This window comes from Vicugna pacos, chromosome 16 (genome assembly GCF_048564905.1).
Source record: "Vicugna pacos chromosome 16, VicPac4, whole genome shotgun sequence".
Taxonomy (NCBI): domain Eukaryota; kingdom Metazoa; phylum Chordata; class Mammalia; order Artiodactyla; family Camelidae; genus Vicugna; species Vicugna pacos.
In genome coordinates this window covers 8,690,986-8,707,443 of record NC_133002.1, presented here as the reverse complement: position 1 = coordinate 8,707,443, position 16,458 = coordinate 8,690,986, and positions in this window count along the sequence as shown.

Genomic DNA, 16,458 nt, shown 5'->3' with positions numbered 1-16,458 from the left:
CTTGGAAGTTTGATTTCTTCCTGTGATCATCCATGGATATTTTAAGACAGAAACTAACAGGAAGCAATAGCCAAAACTGTTGTGTTTACAGTGTGAACACAGTTGCTTCTTGCCTCTAATTCTGTTTAATTTGGCAGAAGACATATGGATAATGCTTGATGCGATTCTTGATGGAAGAATAGGAAACAAAGAGCTGAGAAGGGCGGGCAGAGCTTAGCGCTGGGATCTAGGAGAGCCCCCAAGGTCAGAGAGAGCCTGACACAGCTCCGCCCTGGGAACAGCAGCGTGGTGATTGGTGCAGCGCGGGGAGGAGGAGCAGCTAGAAGAGAAGCGGAGGGAAGGGGTGGCCTCGTGAAGAACATGTTTGATGCCAGAAGATGAGGCTTGACCTTTAGGAAACAGCCAGTGAAGGATTCTAAGTAAGCGAACGACAGGGTCCTGGAAGTCGCTCACAGAGGCACCCAGTTCTCCTCGGAGGCCACACCCTCTTTTCCTTCGAAGCCACACCCCTTCCCTTTGGGGGCCACACCCTTATGATTGATTCCTTGTGGTTGGATCCTTTCATTCGGACAGCTTTTCTCCTCACTTCCTAACAGAGAAAACTTCACATCCCAGTGCTTTCTGGGAATGAATCTTCTAGAGTCACAGGTTTATTTCAAACAGGCTTGTATGGAGAAAACCAAGACACATGGTCTGGATGTTCTCCAAGGCATGAAATCATGGATCTTAAGAACCAGTGAAGTTACAGAATAAAAAGTGAGATCATAATGAGCTATGTTACTTTTTTAAGAGTAAGCTAGGAGTGAAACTTCTGGATCATTTGGTAATTCCATGTTTAACTTTTTGCAGAACTCTCAAAATGTTTTAAAAAATGGCTATTCCATTTACATTCCCACCAGAAATTTCTCCACATCCTCACCACTGCTTCTTATTTCTTCTTCTTTTGCCTATAGCCATCCTAGTGGATGTGAAGTGGTATCTCATTCTGGTTTTAATTTGCATTCTCCTAATGACTAATGACGTTGAGCATCTTTTCACATCCTTAGTGGCCATTTTTATACCTTCTTTGTGGCAATGTCTATTCAAATCCTTTGTACATTTTAAAATTGGGTTGTTTGTCTTTTTATTATTTAATTATAAGTGTCCTGCATATATTCTGATTACTACACCCTTATTAGATACATGATTTGCAAATATTTTCTCTCATTCTGTAGAATGCATTTTTACTTTCTTGATACTATCCTTTGCTGAAACTTTTATTTTTCTTCAAAAGTTTTTGTGTTTGTTATAGAAGGACATCTTTTTCTTTCATTGCTTTAAAGATGTCTTTCCATTGTCTCTTGACTTACATAATATCTGATAAGAAGTCTGTGATCATTTTAATCTTTATTACATTGTAAATAATGTCTTTTCTCTGAGTGCCTTTAAGCTTTTATCTTTATCAAAAGTTTTCCACAATTTTCCAGTGATGTGCTTTTGTGTCATGTGTGTGTGTGTGTGTGTGTGTGTGTGTTTATCCTGTCTAGAGTTTAGTGAATTCTGCAGCTCTGCACAGTTTAAGTTTTTATCAAATTTGGAAGTTTTTCAGCCATTATAGTTTCAAAAAATTTTTATTCCACTTCTCTATTCTTCTCGGACTCCCACTGTATGTGTGTTAGGCTGCTTGATATTGTTGCACTGGTAATTAAAGCTCTGCATATTTTTTCCTCTGTGGGATTCATTTGGTTAGCTTCTATGGCTATGCTTTTAAGGTCTTTGATCTTTTCTCTGCAATGTGTTACCTGCTGTTAATCCCATCCAGTAAAATTTTAATTTCAGCTATTTGTTTTTCTTTCCTCCAGGCATTCATTTGGCTCTTTTTTATGTCATCGATTTCTCTTCATTATATTCATTTTTCCTATAAATATCCGAATATAGTTATAATGTCTGTTTTAATGTCCTTGTCTTCTGATTCCATCACCTCTCATTTCTCATTCTGTTTCTATTGACTGGTTTTTCTCTTGGTTATGTGTCATATTTTCCTGCCTTTTAGAAGGTCTAGTAAATTTTGAGTGAATGCCCAGTATTGTGAATGTTACATTGTTGATTGTCTGGATTTTATTATCTTCCTTTACTTGTTGCAAATGTGGCAAGGAGTGAATGGTACACCAATCTGTTCCTTCAGGACCTGTTTAGCATTGTTAAGAGTGAGCCTAGAATTTCTTTCCAAGGATAAGTCAGAACTTCGGTCAAGGTGTGACCCCCCAACTCAGGTCTCTACTGAATGCCTGAATGATCACTGAGGACCTTCCACCTAGCGTGGTCAAAACTCAAATATCTCTCCATTTTGGGGAGCTCTGGGGATTCTTCAGCTATCTGCTTTTTTTTTTTTTTTTTTTTTTTGGCCTCATGGAGTTGGGTTCTTCCTCTGGCCCTGCCACCATACAACCAACACCTTAAGGATACTCACATGCAGATTTCTTCAGATATTTTAATGCACTGGTCCCACCTCTCTAGAACTCTGTCCTGTAACTTGCAGCTGTCTCAGCTTCCCTAAACTCTGATTTCTGTTTCAACTCAGTGAGTCCACTAGAATCTGGTGAGGTACCCTTCCATGTGCTCCCAGTTGGGGAACTGCCTTTAGGAAGAAATCTTATCATAAAGATCACCTAATTTGTTTCCCTTTCCTCAGTGATCACAGCCCCGATCTGCCAGCTGTTAAATGTCTTCAAACAATTGTTTCACGTATTTTGTCCAGTTTTCTAGTTGTTTATATTGGGAAGGTAAGTCCATTCCTTGTTACTTTATTATGGCTGCAAATATAATAAACCCAAGAACTATTTTCAAGTTACAGTTATCGGTCACATTTTTGCTGTTATACTGGATAATTGTGATTGGATACCATACATTATAAACATGTTGTTAAGTATTTTAATGTCTTCCATAAGAGTATCAGTCTTTTTTTTTTCTGATATGTAGCTTTATCTTCTCAAGGCTTGTTTTTGTTTGAAGTTTCCTTTTCTTTGCTGGTTGGGGGAGGTAATTAGATTTGTTTGTTTGTTCGTTTGCATTTAATGGAGGTACTGGGAATTGCACCCAGGACCTTGTGCATGCTAAGCACTCTGCCACTGAGTTATACCTTCTCCCCTGTTTTTGAATCTTTATGAGAGCTAGTCTATAGTAGTTACACGGTAGTTATAGTAGTTAGAAGGTAGGTGTTGATCGGTTTTTACTTTATTCACCTTATTCCTAACCTGTTGCCTTTTGGGGTTTCTACTGAATGACCTGAGTATTCAACAAAGTTTCTTTAGCCTGACTGGTTGGAGCTAGAATGTCCTTCAGTCCTGTGAGAGCTTTGTACTTCTTTAATTTATACTTCTCATAAATCATTCTTTCTCCAGACTCGTGGGTTTTCTGGCATCCAAAATTCCTTTCTATCATCCAGAACTGTATCTGGCAATTTATTGCCCAATCTAGAAAGCTGTTAGAATCCCAGTCAGATATGCCAAACAACATAACAGAACTCAGAATCTCTGTTAAATTCACCTATATCGACAATTTCAGCCTGATGCAAAATAATATTCCTTTTTCCTTGGCTGATCGCCCTCAAAATTCACTTTCCAGAGAAGTCCTCGCAATTGTGCTTATATTACTAAACAAAATATCTCTAATCTTCTCCACATGTGAACTTTCTCTTTCAGACTCTGATTTCACATATACATGTATTTTACCTTGACATGCATGCTGTATCTGAGTATTTATGCCACTAAATACTGGGATCCCATTCTGATTACAAGATCTTGATGAGGAGTAGGTCATAAGGGGAGTTATAGCTTGTTTTTCTTGCACAGGGTCTTCCTCTAGAGAGGTGGTAACAGCATGTCTGAGCTAGGGAGTGGCAGCTTCTTCAGGAAAGGAGAGTGAGGGAGGTTCATCCCAACCAAATGTGGATGCCAGGAGCAGGAGTCTCGTTCTTGGGTGCCCACTTAACTATGGAATTTCACCTAAAGGGAATAATCAGAAGATAAAGTTCTATGAACTCTTCCCTTAAGTAACAGCTCGGCTATCAATATTAGAGCCTGTTGAGTCCAGGGCAACAAGGGTTCCTGCTTATGGATGGGCGCCACAGGACATAAGAAACACACAGACAGAGAATCAAACACGGGACCAGGGGACTCCAGATCTCAAGGATCAACGGCCTCGAATGGCTGATTCGCATCTTATTTATTATCATCGTGCTGCAGTGCTGGAAAGCAAGCAGCTAGAAAACAAGCTGCACCTAAATTGCCATGAGCTTAAAATCTTATAGTCACACTTACTTGCTTAAAATGCACATGCTTGCTTTGTTTTAATGTTTTATGCAGTAGAGGACCTATAACACGTGTTGTGCTAAAGACAATTTGTGAGGGGCCATCCTGAGATTGACCATAAGGGTGCGAAGGAGGGCAGATATTTCCTTAGGGTAAAACTATGGCCGGTCTTGGAAAGCCAGATCATCCATTAGCAGAACTTGGTTCTGGCAGGAAAGCGTGTGGTTTAACCCCGGGGAAATATTGGCTATCTCGAGATGTCCCACAGGGAATACCAGGATAGACTTAGAAATTTTGCATCCCCTGAGGAGGGTGATTGCTCCTGGAAGGGATAGGCCTGAAATTAATCGGTTAATCGGAGGCAGAATTTAGTGCTTATCACGTGGAGTATCTGAAGCCCCACTTCTTTGACCACATTTTGTTCTGAGCTGTATACCCCTAATAAACATGATGTCTGACCAGGCTTTCGGCATCCTAGATCCACGAGATCTTGGTTTCCTGGTCCCATCTTTGCTCCTTTGTCTCTTTCTTAAGTTTTGCGTCGCCCGTCCTCAGACGCAGTCCCGAGCTGCTCTGGACGCAGCACTGCGGGAAATAACTTTGAAGAATTCAGTGCAGGGATAGCAGTCTACAAACCCCTAGTACTCCAAGAAGAGCGAAGCAGTAATAATCATCTTTATGACTCCATCTGTTCCCCTTGTGAGGGTCCTACAAACTTCACAGACTTTAATGACTCCCTTAGGCACACAGCATTGTGCATGTGCCGGAGCTCATGCGGGGCTCAGCGCTCCGACACCAGCACTGCCTGCCCTTAGGAAGCACCTTAGTTCCGAGCCGCACCCCAGGCCCACGCTAGGGAACTTCTTATTTTCTTGTTCTCATGGAGACAAATTCTACTGAGGTAGCCAAATGGAGGAAAAGCGTCAGATCAGCCTCTTACCTAACCACTCAGTCCAAACCCTCAAGTCTCCACTGGGTGAGTATTTCCCCCCAGTATCTCTCAACAGGAAGGCCAGGTACCCGGATACACTGCCAAATAAAACTCAGGATCATCAACAATATGGGAGATCTGAGAAACAGGAGAGAGTCACCCAAATTCGTCTGGACTCCCTGAGGAGGTGGATGGATACAAGGAGCCTCTGCTGGTACCAAGGCTCCAGTCCCTTGTAGAGTTCAGGCGAAGGAGAGAAGTGTGCTCCGGGTCCCTTCCTATGTGGTCACCAAAACTGTTGACTGAAATAAAAGCATACAATGTGAGAGTTGTGGGTTCTGCTGCCCTGTGCGGTTGCGCGCTCCGCCCCGGGTCGGCGCTCCGCAGGCGGGCTCGGGGAGCACCGAGGGACAGCCTTGTCCCTGCTCCGGGCCAGAACCCAGCTCCTTGTTTGTGTTGGGGGAGCAAGTTCTCTGAGGGATCGGGCCGGAAGAATCCGATGTGCCTCGGGCTGTAGGCAAGTCTCCGTCTGGCCTTTGCGGCTGCTGAGCCCTTCGGTGCGGATGCAGGTTGCGCCCCCGGGTGCTCAGCCGGGAGGATATGGCGGCTGTGCCTGAGCCCCGCCTCTCTTCCCCCAAAAGCTCTCCGCGGGTTTTCAGAGATGGGGGTGTGCACCCTTCCCCCCAGGGCACATCAGCCATGCTGTTTTATGGAGGGCCCGGGTTGCTCTGCCCTGTGCACCCACAGGCACGGCGCGCAGCCCCCTGCAGTCCCCTGGGGCCGCCTCAGTGCCCCCGTCCCCGTCCCCCACCCCGCTTGGGCAGCCTGGCCCTGACCCCAGCTGCTGGCCCACATCTCAGGCTGGGTGTCGGGGGGACCCTCTGTGCCCGGTTAACTTAGTTCTGTCGGTCAAGGGCTGCTCTGTACAGATCCGAGCCTCGGAGGCTTCCTCTCTGTCCTGCTGGCCTCTCAGTTGGAGAGGGAGACCCAGCGAGCGAGCGCCAGTCCTTTGCCGCTCTCTCCCTGGGGGACCCATCCAGCACTGCTTTGCCTTTTCTCCTTTCTTTTTTCCTCTTCTCCTACCAGATTTTTGGCATCTCTATCTTTTGAAGAGGGTGATGTTCTGTCAGAGTTCTGCAGGTGCTCTGGTTGGCTGAGTGGGTCTGTGGATGTGAGTCTTGGTGCACTTGTGGGAGAGGGTGAGCTACGAGCATCTTTCTACTCCACCATCTTGGCCTCCTCCATCAACTTTGCTTTCTTTTGTAGAATTGTTACCTTGTAGTTTTGGTCATTCTTTCCCCCGAAATGGACACTATCACTTTTTTCTGGGAGCTTGATTTCTACAATTTATAAGGATGGGAATATCTTCAGATCAATAGAAAGAGATCTAACTACTCTTTTCATTAGTTTTAAGGATTCCCCTCTTGATGAGTGTGACGATTGTTACCAGTACCTTCAAAAATGATAAGGGCTTTAGTCACCTTTGCATGCCTACCCTGATGGACAGGAGATCTCATTTTTATAGGATAGATTCAAGAAATGAGTTTTCAGAGTGACATGTTATGCGTAGGTTTTATATTCTATAGTATCTTTAAAAAAACTTTATTGAAGTATGATTGACATGTAAAAAACTGTTACATATTTAATGTATGCAGCTCAGTGAATTTGAAGAAAAGTATCCATCAGTGTCTGTTAGGTATCATCAAATTACTTTCCCAGAAGGCTGTAGTGTGGATTCAGAGTGTCCTTTTCTATACATCCCTACCAGCAGAGACAGTTATCACTATTTAACTTTTGCCAGTTGGGTAAGTGTAAAGTGTCAAGATCTGTGAAGGGTCTGGGCCTTTACCTACTTGAAAACTAGCCAGGTAGCCTGTTTGGGGAGGTCACAGAAGACACAAGAGTTCCACTTTGTAGACAAAAGACATTTTTGCTCAGAAAAAGCAATAGCAAGAGCTTCATATCCACATCAGTTCCTCTTACCCTCCCAAGTACTGGGAGGGTGATGCCGGTGGGCTAGAAGATGGACCACACATACGGGTTGCATTATAGGAGAGACCATGGAGTTTGGGGGACATATTACATATATAGGGAGTAGATTCATGTCCATTCTTTGTCCATGGGGACCGTTACCTCATCCCTCATGGTTGCTGGCTGCAAATACAATCCCAAGAAATAGCCCAAGAGCAGTCAGGACCTCGCATTCCTGACAAAACCAGCAGGAAGTTTCAGGGACCCCGAGGGCACGTGGCAGATCACCTCTCCCAATAGAAGTTAGCATGTCAGCTGCTTAAGCCCTTCTAATAGCTCCTGGTAAATATGAAGTAAACCCTAAGCCCCTTGCTAAGGTGTGGCTGTCAGAGTTAAGCCTGCCCTGGGCGTAGTGAAAAAGAAAGAAGTAGAAAAGAGAAGTATATAGGTGTTACACATCAAGAATGTCTGTACATATTAGTAACGTGGACCCCTGAGCACTGGTGGAGCATGCCCTGCACTGTTCCGTGAACCCGACGCTGTCATTCCAGACTTTCTGCCTTGGTGGGTCTCCACTCTGTGTGAGGACATTGAGCAGCCAGCAAGCACCACAAGAAAAAGGAGTCAACATGGAATAATAACTATCCTATGCCAGCCCTTCATGCCTGACCATTTATCTATCCTTTATTCCGTGTACTTGCTGATTTGACAATAAAGGAACCTTAAGCCAATTTCAATTCCATGTTCTTGCCGATTTCCAATCCAGACATCTCAATGGAAAATTCTACTTCTCATATTGACTTTCTCTATATTCCAGCTACTAAAAGAGATAGGAATATTGTAATTAGAATACCAACAGTGTGCAACCTGTGATAAAATATTAAATTGAGGAAACAATTACCTCTGGTGGCTAAATTCACAAGAGACTGCCGAACATCACGTGCCGTCCACACAGCTATTTCATGGTGGAAATGCTTAGCACCACTTCTGAAGTCATCTTGCAACAAAAAAGGTTAGTGATTCTCATCCAATCTGTGGATATAACTACAAATATATGGAAAATATAGAGGACAAAGAAACATGTTAAAAAACACTGTGGACAAATAACTAGCAAAATCCATGTTGGGAGACAAAAACCTACTTCCATCAACATATACATTGCAAAAAAATAAAGGAAAGAAGCAGGAGACATACAGACTAAAAGAGACTCAACCAACTGCAAGATATGGGCCATAAATATTTAAATATTGGGATTGGGAGTTGGCAGAACTGTTGTTTTTCACTATGAATCTTTTTCATTATTTGAGTTTTAGAGTATAGAATGTGTGCTTTAGGAAAAAACCCAGAAAAATCCCTACAGCTATAAGCAATGAATGAATGAATGAATGTCAGGCAAGATGCATATATGGAGGTCATTCTGATGTTATGGAAACATGTTTAGCAGAAAATAGGATGGAATGCAGCAAGAAGTGTGAGTGAACAGGGAGGGGTTTTCTTTGGGATAAAATAGGTTTGAGGCTATTTGGATGGCAAAGGAGAAGAAATGTTGAAGATGCAGGCTACGGAAGTCATAGCAGATGGAGAAACAACATGATGGGAGTGGGAGGAGTGGCCTCAGATAAAAACAGACTCTTCTTTTCCAATAAGAGGCAAGCGAGAGAGAGAATTGAGCAGATATGAGTGAAACAGAAGATTTTTCAAGGCATTTCTCATCTCACAGTTTCGATGTTCAGCACACCCCTCTTCCTAGTCTTGATGCAAGATGTTCTCTACTTCTCAGGGACCCGGGTGTCACAGTCCCAGAGCTGAACCAGAATGGCTGTGCTACCCCTTTTCAAATTTCTCTGTCCATCTTGGACAAGCCATGTTAAACCCCGAGTGAGAAGTGACTCCCCCCTGGGGCAGCAGAGGTGGCAGAGGCTGCCTAGCTTAGGGGTCTCTGCCTATCGTTCCAAATTTAATCTACATTTCCTTTCATCTGTTCTTCTTCTAATACCTTTCACTCATTAATTTCTTTTATTAATGTTTTTAGAGGGGGTACTGGGGACTGAACCCCGGACCTTGTGCATGGTAAGCATGCACTCTACCACTTGAGCTACACCCTCCCCCACTAATTTCTTGACCTCATTCACTGCTTGCCTACTGGTTCTGGTCCCTGCTCTGTCCTGATGACCCAAACTTAAAAGTTATCCCTCCAAGAATCTTACTGCTCATGCAGTCATGCAACAGAGGCTTTGTAAAGATGGATGCAGTGGATTATGGGTAATGTCATCACTTAACCCAGCAATAACTATAACACTTACTGTAAGAGACTCATATTTGTTAAATGTTTTATGTCTGTTCCTGACAACCGGAATTTCACTCTGTTGTCTTTATTCCCAGTACTTCTCTCCCAAACACACGCACAAACATTCTCAAACACACACATACACACGCCATGTTGCTCAGGTCTCATTCTCCCTCTCCGCTCTCTGTTTCTTGCTAGTCACTCTCACAGTGCTCCCTCCAACCCCTACTCTGACTTCAAGTGTTTTTGGAAAGTGAAAATTCTTCCCATTTTATTGTATGGAGGAATTTGGTTCTTTTGACCAGTATACTGTTTCAGCAGCCTAAAGTAAAGGCAGAGACATTGACTGTTAACAGGATCAATTCTTTGCCGTAATCTCTTTCCCAGCAGTTGCTGCAAGCCGGAGGAAGCAGAGGTTGATTCTCCCAGGTATATGATTCAAGTGCCACAAACACTCTCAAGGAGGAAGTGACTACATTCAGTTTTCTGGTGGAGCAAAAAAAAATGAACTATGTTTTATTTAATCCTTGCAAAAGCTCAGTGAGATAGGTATTAACTAAACCACTTCTATAAATAAAGACATTCAAATTCAAAAAGGTGAAGAGATGTCCTCCAAAGCACCCAAAATGCAAGTGGATGATCCCAGAAAGCGTCCCGGCCCCTCGCTGATTCATATCCTAGTCATCTGTTCCCTAGTTGATACCGTGGGTGTTGACTTCTGCCCTTTGTTCTCTACTGACACTTCTCCTAAATCTTCTTTTTGACTTGTTGATTCTTGAATCCTGAAGATTTTCTTCAGTGTCATGGCTGTCAAAGTCTGTGACGCTGTGATTTTTTGTGTGTTTTACCTGGGCTGCTGGGAGAGGTTCCTGTTGAAGTTCGCTGACCTCAGGCCATTCTCTTCCGTTCTCACTTGGAGCCCCTGGGATTCAGAGAGCAGAGGAAGTGTTGGTCCACAAACCCACATCTGCTTTTCAATAATTCTCCAAATTCTGACCTTTTTTATTTCCTTTCCTATGCCAACTAAAAATTGGCACTTGCCATCAAACTCTGCTTGGATTACATCACGAGCCACTTCAGCCACTGGCCTCCAACAAACCCTGAAAGGGGTTCAGGATGGAGACTGGGAATGAGGCACTCTGTGCTCTAGGAAAACTGGCACAACAGACCTTCAGGTAGTTAGGTACTTTCAGGAGAAGATTCTATGAGCTCAAATTCTTGCATCTTCTCCTATCTAGAAAAGCACTAGAATTATTAATGGTGACATGTCCCCGAAGTAGCAGTAAGCCTCTGCCTAAATGTGGGCTTGCCTGCACGTACCCCCTCTTCACTAAAAATCATATATAATGCTGACTGTCCCCCCTGCCTCTTCACAGCACTTCCCAGAGCTATCTGAGATGCTGTCTCCCGGGCTATAGTCCTCATTTTGCCCCAAATAAAACTTAACCCACAACTCTCACATTGTATGCTTTTATTTCAGTCAACAGTTTTGGTGACCACATAGGAAGGGACCCGGAGCACACTTCTCTCCTTCGCCTGAACTCTACAAGGGACTGGAGCCTTGGTACCAGCAGAGGCTCCTTGTATCCATCCACCTCCTCAGGGAGTCCAGACGAATTTGGGTGACTCTCTCCTGTTTCTCAGATCTCCCATATTGTTGATGATCCTGAGTTTTATTTGGCAGTGTATCCGGGTACCTGGCCTTCCTGTTGAGAGATACTGGGGGGAAATACTCACCCAGTGGAGACTTGAGGGTTTGGACTGAGTGGTTAGGTAAGAGGCTGATCTGACGCTTTTCCTCCATTTGGCTACCTCAGTAGAATTTGTCTCCATGAGAACAAGAAAATAAGAAGTTCCCTAGCGTGGGCCTGGGGTGCGGCTCGGAACTAAGGTGCTTCCTAAGGGCAGGCAGTGCTGGTGTCGGAGCGCTGAGCCCCGCATGAGCTCCGGCACATGCACAATGCTGTGTGCCTAAGGGAGTCATTAAAGTCTGTGAAGTTTGTAGGACCCTCACAAGGGGAACAGATGGAGTCATAAAGATGATTATTACTGCTTCGCTCTTCTTGGAGTACTAGGGGTTTGTAGACTGCTATCCCTGCACTGAATTCTTCAAAGTTATTTCCCGCAGTGCTGCGTCCAGAGCAGCTCGGGACTGCGTCTGAGGACGGGCGACGCAAAACTTAAGAAAGAGACAAAGGAGCAAAGATGGGACCAGGAAACCAAGATCTCGTGGATCTAGGATGCCGAAAGCCTGGTCAGACATCATGTTTATTAGGGGTATACAGCTCAGAACAAAATGTGGTCAAAGAAGTGGGGCTTCAGATACTCCACGTGATAAGCACTAAATTCTGCCTCCGATTAACCGATTAATTTCAGGCCTATCCCTTCCAGGAGCAATCACCCTCCTCAGGGGATGCAAAATTTCTAAGTCTATCCTGGTATTCCCTGTGGGACATCTCGAGATAGCCAATATTTCCCCGGGGTTAAACCACACGCTTTCCTGCCAGAACCAAGTTCTGCTAATGGATGATCTGGCTTTCCAAGACCGGCCATAGTTTTACCCTAAGGAAATATCTGCCCTCCTTCGCACCCTTATGGTCAATCTCAGGATGGCCCCTCACAAATTGTCTTTAGCACAACACGTGTTATAGGTCCTCTACTGCATAAAACATTAAAACAAAGCAAGCATGTGCATTTTAAGCAAGTAAGTGTGACTATAAGATTTTAAGCTCATGGCAATTTAGGTGCAGCTTGTTTTCTAGCTGCTTGCTTTCCAGCACTGCAGCACGATGATAATAAATAAGATGCGAATCAGCCATTCGAGGCCGTTGATCCTTGAGATCTGGAGTCCCCTGGTCCCGTGTTTGATTCTCTGTCTGTGTGTTTCTTATGTCCTGTGGCGCCCATCCATAAGCAGGAACCCTTGTTGCCCTGGACTCAACAGGCTCTAATATTGATAGCCGAGCTGTTACTTAAGGGAAGAGTTCATAGAACTTTATCTTCTGATTATTCCCTTTAGGTGAAATTCCATAGTTAAGTGGGCACCCAAGAACGAGACTCCTGCTCCTGGCATCCACATTTGGTTGGGATGAACCTCCCTCACTCTCCTTTCCTGAAGAAGCTGCCACTCCCTAGCTCAGACATGCTGTTACCACCTCTCTAGAGGAAGACCCTGTGCAAGAAAAACAAGCTATAACTCCCCTTATGACCTACTCCTCATCAAGATCTTGTAATCAGAATGGGATCCCAGTATTTAGTGGCATAAATACTCAGATACAGCATGCATGTCAAGGTAAAATACATGTATATGTGAAATCAGAGTCTGAAAGAGAAAGTTCACATGTGGAGAAGATTAGAGATATTTTGTTTAGTAATATAAGCACAATTGCGAGGACTTCTCTGGAAAGTGAATTTTGAGGGCGATCAGCCAAGGAAAAAGGAATATTATTTTGCATCAGGCTGAAATTGTCGATATAGGTGAATTTAACAGAGATTCTGAGTTCTGTTATGTTGTTTGGCATATCTGACTGGGATTCTAACAGCTTTCTAGATTGGGCAATAAATTGCCAGATACAGTTCTGGATGATAGAAAGGAATTTTGGATGCCAGAAAACCCACGAGTCTGGAGAAAGAATGATTTATGAGAAGTATAAATTAAAGAAGTACAAAGCTCTCACAGGACTGAAGGACATTCTAGCTCCAACCAGTCAGGCTAAAGAAACTTTGTTGAATACTCAGGTCATTCAGTAGAAACCCCAAAAGGCAACAGGTTAGGAATAAGGTGAATAAAGTAAAAACCGATCAACACCTACCTTCTAACTACTATAACTACCGTGTAACTACTATAGACTAGCTCTCATAAAGATTCAAAAACAGGGGAGAAGGTATAACTCAGTGGCAGAGTGCTTAGCATGCACAAGGTCCTGGGTGCAATTCCCAGTACCTCCATTAAATGCAAACGAACAAACAAACAAATCTAATTACCTCCCCCAACCAGCAAAGAAAAGGAAACTTCAAACAAAAACAAGCCTTGAGAAGATAAAGCTACATATCAGAAAAAAAAAAGACTGATACTCTTATGGAAGACATTAAAATACTTAACAACATGTTTATAATGTATGGTATCCAATCACAATTATCCAGTATAACAGCAAAAATGTGACCGATAACTGTAACTTGAAAATAGTTCTTGGGTTTATTATATTTGCAGCCATAATAAAGTAACAAGGAATGGACTTACCTTCCCAATATAAACAACTAGAAAACTGGACAAAATACGTGAAACAATTGTTTGAAGACATTTAACAGCTGGCAGATCGGGGCTGTGATCACTGAGGAAAGGGAAACAAATTAGGTGATCTTTATGATAAGATTTCTTCCTAAAGGCAGTTCCCCAACTGGGAGCACATGGAAGGGTACCTCACCAGATTCTAGTGGACTCACTGAGTTGAAACAGAAATCAGAGTTTAGGGAAGCTGAGACAGCTGCAAGTTACAGGACAGAGTTCTAGAGAGGTGGGACCAGTGCATTAAAATATCTGAAGAAATCTGCATGTGAGTATCCTTAAGGTGTTGGTTGTATGGTGGCAGGGCCAGAGGAAGAACCCAACTCCATGAGGCCAAAAAAAAAAAAAAAAAAAAAAAAAAAAAAAGCAGATAGCTGAAGAATCCCCAGAGCTCCCCAAAATGGAGAGATATTTGAGTTTTGACCACGCTAGGTGGAAGGTCCTCAGTGATCATTCAGGCATTCAGTAGAGACCTGAGTTGGGGGGTCACACCTTGACCGAAGTTCTGACTTATCCTTGGAAAGAAATTCTAGGCTCACTCTTAACAATGCTAAACAGGTCCTGAAGGAACAGATTGGTGTACCATTCACTCCTTGCCACATTTGCAACAAGTAAAGGAAGATAATAAAATCCAGACAATCAACAATGTAACATTCACAATACTGGGCATTCACTCAAAATTTACTAGACCTTCTAAAAGGCAGGAAAATATGACACATAACCAAGAGAAAAACCAGTCAATAGAAACAGAATGAGAAATGAGAGGTGATGGAATCAGAAGACAAGGACATTAAAACAGACATTATAACTATATTCAGATATTTATAGGAAAAATGAATATAATGAAGAGAGAAATCGATGACATAAAAAAGAGCCAAATGAATGCCTGGAGGAAAGAAAAACAAATAGCTGAAATTAAAATTTTACTGGATGGGATTAACAGCAGGTAACACATTGCAGAGAAAAGATCAAAGACCTTAAAAGCATAGCCATAGAAGCTAACCAAATGAATCCCACAGAGGAAAAAATATGCAGAGCTTTAATTACCAGTGCAACAATATCAAGCAGCCTAACACACATACAGTGGGAGTCCGAGAAGAATAGAGAAGTGGAATAAAAATTTTTTGAAACTATAATGGCTGAAAAACTTCCAAATTTGATAAAAACTTAAACTGTGCAGAGCTGCAGAATTCACTAAACTCTAGACAGGATAAACACACACACACACACACACACACACACACACGACACAAAAGCACATCACTGGAAAATCGTGGAAAACTTTTGATAAAGATAAAAGCTTAAAGGCACTCAGAGAAAAGACATTATTTACAATGTAATAAAGATTAAAATGATCACAGACTTCTTATCAGATATTATGTAAGTCAAGAGACAATGGAAAGACATTTTTAAAGCAATGAAAGAAAAAGATGTCCTTCTATAACAAACACAAAAACTTTTGAAGAAAAATAAAAGTTTCAGCAAAGGATAGTATCAAGAAAGTAAAAATGCATTCTACAGAATGAGAGAAAATATTTGCAAATCATGTATCTAATAAGGGTGTAGTAATCAGAATATATGCAGGACACTTATAATTAAATAATAAAAAGACAAACAACCCAATTTTAAAATGTACAAAGGATTTGAATAGACATTGCCACAAAGAAGGTATAAAAATGGCCACTAAGGATGTGAAAAGATGCTCAACGTCATTAGTCATTAGGAGAATGCAAATTAAAACCAGAATGAGATACCACTTCACATCCACTAGGATGGCTATAAGCAAAAGAAGAAGAAATAAGAAGCAGTGGTGAGGATGTGGAGAAATTTCTGGTGGGAATGTAAATGGAATAGCCATTTTTTAAAACATTTTGAGAGTTCTGCAAAAAGTTAAACATGGAATTACCAAATGATCCAGAAGTTTCACTCCTAGCTTACTCTTAAAAAAGTAACGTAGCTCATTATGATCTCACTTTTTATTCTGTAACTTCACTGGTTCTTAAGATCCATGATTTCATGCCTTGGAGAACATCCAGACCATGTGTCTTGGTTTTCTCCATACAAGCCTGTTTGAAATAAACCTGTGACTCTAGAAGATTCATTCCCAGAAAGCACTGGGATGTGAAGTTTTCTCTGTTAGGAAGTGAGGAGAAAAGCTGTCCGAATGAAAGGATCCAACCACAAGGAATCAATCATAAGGGTGTGGCCCCCAAAGGGAAGGGGTGTGGCTTCGAAGGAAAAGAGGGTGTGGCCTCCGAGGAGAACTGGGTGCCTCTGTGAGTGACTTCCAGGACCCTGTCGTTCGCTTACTTAGAATCCTTCACTGGCTGTTTCCTAAAGGTCAAGCCTCATCTTCTGGCATCAAACATGTTCTTCACGAGGCCACCCCTTCCCTCCGCTTCTCTTCTAGCTGCTCCTCCTCCCCGCGCTGCACCAATCACCACGCTGCTGTTCCCAGGGCGGAGCTGTGTCAGGCTCTCTCTGACCTTGGGGGCTCTCCTAGATCCCAGCGCTAAGCTCTGCCCGCCCTTCTCAGCTCTTTGTTTCCTATTCTTCCATCAAGAATCGCATCAAGCATTATCCATATGTCTTCTGCCAAATTAAACAGAATTAGAGGCAAGAAGCAACTGTGTTCACACTGTAAACCCAACAGTTTTGGCTATTGCTTCCTGTTAGTTTCTGTCTTAAAATATCC